Genomic DNA, 6,117 nt, shown 5'->3' with positions numbered 1-6,117 from the left:
ACCGCCGCTTCCCGGGGCGGGGAGTCCCGCGCAGGCCCCGCGCCCGCCGGTGTTTCCCAGGGGGCCCGGAGGCGCCTGCAGCCGGGGAGCCCTAACAATCCCCACGAGGAGGTAGAGAGACCAGGGCACCCAGGGCCCGGGCTCCCCACCACAGCCCCCCCAAAGGTCGGGGAAGAAGCGGCCCACCCTGCGACTCACCCGGCTCCACCAGCGACTCCGCTCCGACTGCGGGCGCCGAGCTGGGGAGGGGGCGTGACCGCCTGGAGGGCGGGGGGCGCGCGGCCACGCCCTCCGCGCTCCAGGCCAATGGGGACACTTGTCGGAGCCAGGGGCGGAGCCGGATGGGAGGGCGGTGCTCTTGAGACCACGCCTCCGTACGCTCTGGACCAATGAGACCCCAGGACGGGGCCAGGGGCGGAGCCGACGAGGCGCGCGGAGCCTGGGTTAGGGGGAACCTTTGTGTTGGTGCCTAGTGGCCGGGAAAGCGGGTGCGGGGCGGAGATTCGGGGAGTAGAGCAGCAGGTGCAGGGCGGAGAAGCGCAGATGGGGGTCAGGGACGCTCGTGGCGAGCCCCAGCTCTGTCGGAGCGTGGAGAACCGGGTTGCTGCACCTGTGTGTGCCCCTCCCTCCACCAGCACGTCGGGCCTGGCCCCCACCTGCCCCTTGACTCTCCAGATAAGCAGCGCGCCTGAGTCTTGGCAGAAGGAACGAGATAAAGGAACGACCAGAGCGAGAGAGAGAGACCGGGTGGGGGGGGAACAAACAGGCAAAGGCAGGAGATCAAGGGAGAGGATTTGGTTTGGTTGGGGAGGGGGGTGTTGGTCCTGGGGCTGGAACCCAAGGCCTGGGCGCTTGGCTGCTGGCGCCTGACCATTTGCGCCTTCCAGTAGTGACTAACTGAAGACAAGAGTCTCATTGACTATCCTGCCCGGGGTTGGCTTCGAACTTCGATCCTCAGATCTCAGCCTCTTGAGTAGGGAGGATTACAGGCATGAGCCCCCAGCGCCTGGCTCTTATTTTTATTTCCACTTTACTCGATGATGGAGTCCTCTCTCTGAAGGTGGTTTGTTACCTTCCTTTCCTTTTTTTCTTGTTTTCCTCCTTTGAGACTGGCATCTCTGGGCAGCTCAGGCTGGCCTCGGGCCCTTCCACCCTCCCACCCCAGCCTCTCAGAGCTGACATGAGAGGCCTGAACCCCCTCTCTGGCTTTTGACCCCCATTCTGCAGGGGAGGTTGCCAGCACAGAGCGGTAACCTGGGCCTGACTGCAGGTCAGAAGCAAACCCGGAATGCAATTCCAGCTCCAGGGACCCAGGGTCAGGCTGGTATTCGCAGCATCCCGTAGCTCTTCCAAACAGTAGGCCCAAGAGTGGACCACACTTCCCATCCACCCCCGCCACCCTACGTGGTACAGGGCAAAACACCGCTGTTCACTGGCAGAGGAGGAAAAGGCCCTGATGCTGCAGGTGGGGTTAGATCGGTTGGGTACAACAGCTGTGGAACTTTCTGGCAGGTCCTCAGAGCCTCGGGCCATGCCACCCAGCAAGTCCACTCTTGGTACCAGACCAAGAGAACTGAAAGTAGACATCAAGGCAAAAAGAAACAGCAAAAAGGTAGAGGCAGCCCAAACGCCCATCAAGTGACAAACAGATAAACAAAATAGGAGTTACACGCAGCCAGCTGGGTGCTGGTGGCTCACACCTGTCATCCTAGCTACACAGGAGGTTGAGCTCTGAGGATCAAAACTCAAAGCCAGCCCAGGCAGGAAAGTCTATGAGGCTTTTGTAGCCAATAAACCGGCAAAAAAAAAAAGCTAAAACTGGGATGTGACCCAAGTAGTAGAGTACCTGCCTAGCAAGTATGAGATCATGAATTCAGTCACTAATACCACCAAAGACAGGAAAAAAGATTGATTCATGAAAAGAACCCCATATGGACCCAGTGCTGGTGATCCATGCCTGTAATCCTAGCTACTCAGGAGGCTGAGATCTAAGGATCATGATTCAAAGCCAGCCCAGGCAGGAAAATTCACTAGAGTCTTATCTCCAATTACTCACCAAAAAGCCAAAAGTGGAGCTGTGGCTCAAGTCGTAGAGCCCTAGCCTTGAATAGAAGCTCAGGAACAATGCCCAAGCCTTGAGTTCAAGCCTCAGGACTGGCAAAAATGAAGGGGGGCGGGGGAGCAGGCAGACACAAAAGGCTCATGCATCTATAGGAATCCGTACAGAGGAAGAGCAGAAGTTATGCAGGGCTGGGAAAACGCTAATAGCTACTACAAGGTATCTTTCTAAGGGAAGGCAAATGTTCTCCCATTGTACCACAGGGAGCCTAACTGATAAGCCAAACACTGCCGCATTGTCGCTTTTCACGGATGAATTGAACGCTGTGCGAGTCAGAACTCAGAAGAACAAAAAGTATCATCACAATTCACAGAAGTGGGGCTTTTGATTGCATTTGGGTGGACCACAGGCAAGTTTCTGTCCTTCAGTTTGGGAGGGGGCGTATGTGGGGGTTACTTCATAAAAATGTATCCAGCCCATAGTGATCTGAGTTATCACATACATAGACACACACGCATATACACATTCACACACACACACACACACACACACATTTGCAGACCAGACTACCCTCAAAGTTACAAGCCTCCTGCCTCAGTCTCCCATACCCAGCTTTCTCGGTGGGGACTTCAGAGCAATCCCAGCAAGCAAGCGCAAGGCCCTGCCATGCGCTGTAATTGGCGTCACCTTTGAAGCTGGGCACACCTTCTCTCCTATCTGCACCCGGTCCTGGGGGGCAAACGCCCCATCCGTGCCTGAGGAAGGGAGGCTCACATTGCCTCAAACCCCAGAGAGCAAAAGCAGTAGCTGAATTTGAACCTGTGCTGGGTGACATCCCCCCAAAGTGCCACCTCCCAAGTGCCAGGCCATAGACGGTGAGGCCCCCACCCCAGAAGCCATGGTCACTGAGGGTAGAGTATGTCTCAGGAGAGAAAAGGGAGGCTTACTTTCTGAGTCATCTCCTAGGCTGGACGATTGATTGTTTTGAGAGTTTAAAGGTTAACCTCGAGACCAGAAGACCTTCAAGGAGGGGCTTACCAGCCAGAATTTTGCATGGATGCCCTTTTGTCCTGGCACAGAGAGGCTGGGGTCTGATCTGTGACCTGGGGCTCGCTTCCTGGCCTGTGCCTTCTGCCTTCCAGCCAGGCCTGCCCAGGACAGGGAGGAAGGGGAGGCATGCAGAGGTGGGGACCTTGGGGAGTGGGGGTGTCGGTGCTGGGTGTAAGGGAGCCCTCAGCAGCCTCATGCTGCCCCCTGGTGTCAACAGCTGGAATTGTCCAGGAACCGGACCCCAATTCCATCCCACATCTGCCCAAAGCAAGCGGTCTCCCCGCTGCAGCCCCTCAAAGTCCCACAGAAGAGAGCCCATCTCAGTGTCCCCAGAACTGGGACCCCAAATCTATTGTGCAGCCCAATGCATTCTGGGAAGAAGAGTAAAATAGGGCCCTCAGCCCATCTCTGGGAAGCTGATGAGATCTTTAGGTTTAACTCCCATCAGCCTGGCAGAGACTGGGACGGGGTAGATCCCAGGAGCCCAGGCTGGAGATGAGAAGCTCTCAGAGAAGAGACAATGGCTCGGCGTTTGCCCACAAATACAACGCTGTGTCACAGTGCTTTTTAAACAAGACTTCTCTGGGTGAACTTGCCAGGATAAGAGTTTGGTGCTGCCCCGCTGCCAGTTGCTCACCCCTGTCATCCTAGCTACTCAGGAGGCTGAGATCTGAGGATCACAGTTCCAAATCACAGCCCAGACAGAAAAGTCCCTGGGAGACTCTTATTTCCAATTAAAGAAGTGGTGCTGGCGCTCAAGTGGTAGATCGCTAGCCTTGAGCACAGAGAGGCTCAGGGACAGGGTCCAGGCCCTAAACTCAGGACCCACAACTGATCAAAAAAAAAAAAAAAGAGGTGCAGCTAGGTGCTGATAACTCACACCTATAATCCCAGCAACTCAAGAGCCTGAGATCCCAGGATCCCAGTTTGAAGCCAGACCAGGCAGGAAAGTCTGTGAGACTCTTTATCTCCAGGTAACCCCCTAAACACTGGAAATGGAGCTGTGCCTTCAGGTGCTAGAGCACTAGCACAGGGATAGCGCTCAGGCCCTGAGTTCGAGCCCTAGGACCGACAAAAATAAAAATTTAAAAAGTTAGGCGCATTGGCGGTTTTGCTCTTTGTTTTCTTGGAATTGCTTTTCTTTGTTGTTGTTGCTTACTTATTACTGTTATCTGGCCCTAAACATACTTTTATTGTCAGACTGATCCGAATGTGCACAGAAGTTGGGACCATTGGGAAGTGAACAACACACCACCTACCACCGGCAGAGGTACCTCGTTTCCCCCCACAGTTGTCCCTCAGAATCTCAAGGGACTCAGTTCCGGGATTCCCTGAGGACACAGAAATCTTCCCATGCTAGAGACCCTTCCATAAAATGTCCTGACCTCCACACACATCCTGTATATTGAAAGTCATTTCATTAAGTCATGGAAATAGTTGTTACAGTGTATTGGTTAGAAAAGAATGCCAGGAATGACAGCGACCTCCTATCATTCCAGCATCTGAGAAGCGACTCAACTCACTATAGAAGCCTGGGGTTGGTGCCACGCGGTGCATTGCAGGCCACAAGGATGTGGTTGTACCTCTCTGTTGCTTTACTGGAGGATCAAAACCAAGGCCTTGCACAAGTCAGGCAAGTGCTCTACCACTGAGCTCAACAGCCCATTCCTGAGTATTTTTTAAATTTTATGTTTATTTTTTTCTATTTTATTGTTGCTATATTGGTGATCTACAGAGGGGGTACAGTTATGTGAGTCAGGTAAAGAGTACGTTTCTTTTTTCGGGGGGGGGTCCGGTCGTGGGGCCTGAACTCTGGGCCTGGGCGTTGTCACTCAGCTCTTCAGCTCAAGGCTAGCGCTCTACCACTTGAGCCACAGCGCCACTTCCGGCTTTTTTTCTTTTTGCTTATGTGGTGCTGAGGAATTGAACCCAGGGCCTCATGCATGCAAGGCAAGCGCTCTACCACTGAGCCACCTTCCCAGCCCCAAGAGTACGTTTCTTTTTGGACAATGTCACCTCTTCCCGTGCTCTCTCCAGTTATAGTTTTTACAATTGGAGGGAGGGTCTCACACATCATTCAGATTGACCTTGAACTTGGTTGTTATGTTGGTTATTGGCTGGTTAATTAATTCCTTAGGGTTTGACCAATGTACCTGTGAAAGTCGAAGGTTGAGGAAGAAAGTCCATCACCGCTCCCCTACCCCCACCCCGGAGAATCGCCTTCGGCTCCTTTGGTGCTGGGACTTGAACAAGAGCTCTCTTAGTTGGCTTGATTGCTCAAGGCTGATGCTCTGCCAGGTCAGCCATATCCCCACATCTGGCATTTGGCTGGTTAACTGGAGACAGAGAAGTCTCAAATGTATCTGCCTGGTCTGAATTCCAATTATGATCCTCAGATCTCACCCTCCTGAGTTAATAGGATTACAGAAGTGAAGCAGAGACTCCAAACCCAGGTTTAAACTCTGGGCTTTGAAACTTACATAGCGTGTGTGCTTACCCCTGGAGCTTGATCAGATGAGCAAGGCCTCCAGACCTGATTTTCGCTGGTTGATGAGTCCTTTGGAATTCAGTCCCCAACAACGGCCAGCTCTGGCCTCACTCATCCCTGAGCCTGCCTGGAACTCCTCACCCAGCTCCCTGAGAGCTCCCGGCCGCCAGGGGGCGGTGTGGGAAGAGGAGAAAGACTCCTTGGCACGGGTTCTCCCGGTGAAGTCCAAGGCCGGCCTCACATTCTCCTGCAGGAACGGAACAAAGCCCAGCCCAGAACACTAACAAGACATCACAATGGCTGGCACCCGGCTGGCCGGCGGCAGGGAGATCGCCTCACACTCCCGCACCTGGGGCCTTCTCTGAGACAAAAAAGTGGGCTTCAAAATGTCCCAGACAAGGATGAGGGACCAAAATCAGTCCTCTAACAACTCCAAGAAAGACTCCAACACAGGTGCAGGGGCTGAGCAGGCCAGGGGGACGGACACCGGGACCCCCATGAATGAAAAGCTGGAGCTGCA

General features: G+C 54.0%; 1 protein-coding gene across 1 annotated transcript in view; it reads right to left on the bottom strand.

The window, feature by feature from the left end:
• Nucleotides 1–272, bottom strand: part of Carhsp1 (calcium regulated heat stable protein 1, 24kDa) — an 8,137-nt gene extending 7,865 nt beyond the window's left edge. The window contains exon 1 of the mRNA XM_013011381.1: nucleotides 199–272. The gene's annotated coding sequence lies outside the window, so the exon portion shown is untranslated. The remainder of the gene's footprint in view (nucleotides 1–198) is intronic.
• Nucleotides 273–6,117: the final 5,845 nt, after the last annotated feature.

This window comes from Dipodomys ordii, unplaced genomic scaffold, assembly GCF_000151885.1.
Source record: "Dipodomys ordii isolate 6190 unplaced genomic scaffold, Dord_2.0 Scaffold14, whole genome shotgun sequence".
In the NCBI taxonomy this organism is placed as follows: domain Eukaryota; kingdom Metazoa; phylum Chordata; class Mammalia; order Rodentia; family Heteromyidae; genus Dipodomys; species Dipodomys ordii.
This window is presented reverse-complemented; position numbering and strand designations above follow the sequence as displayed.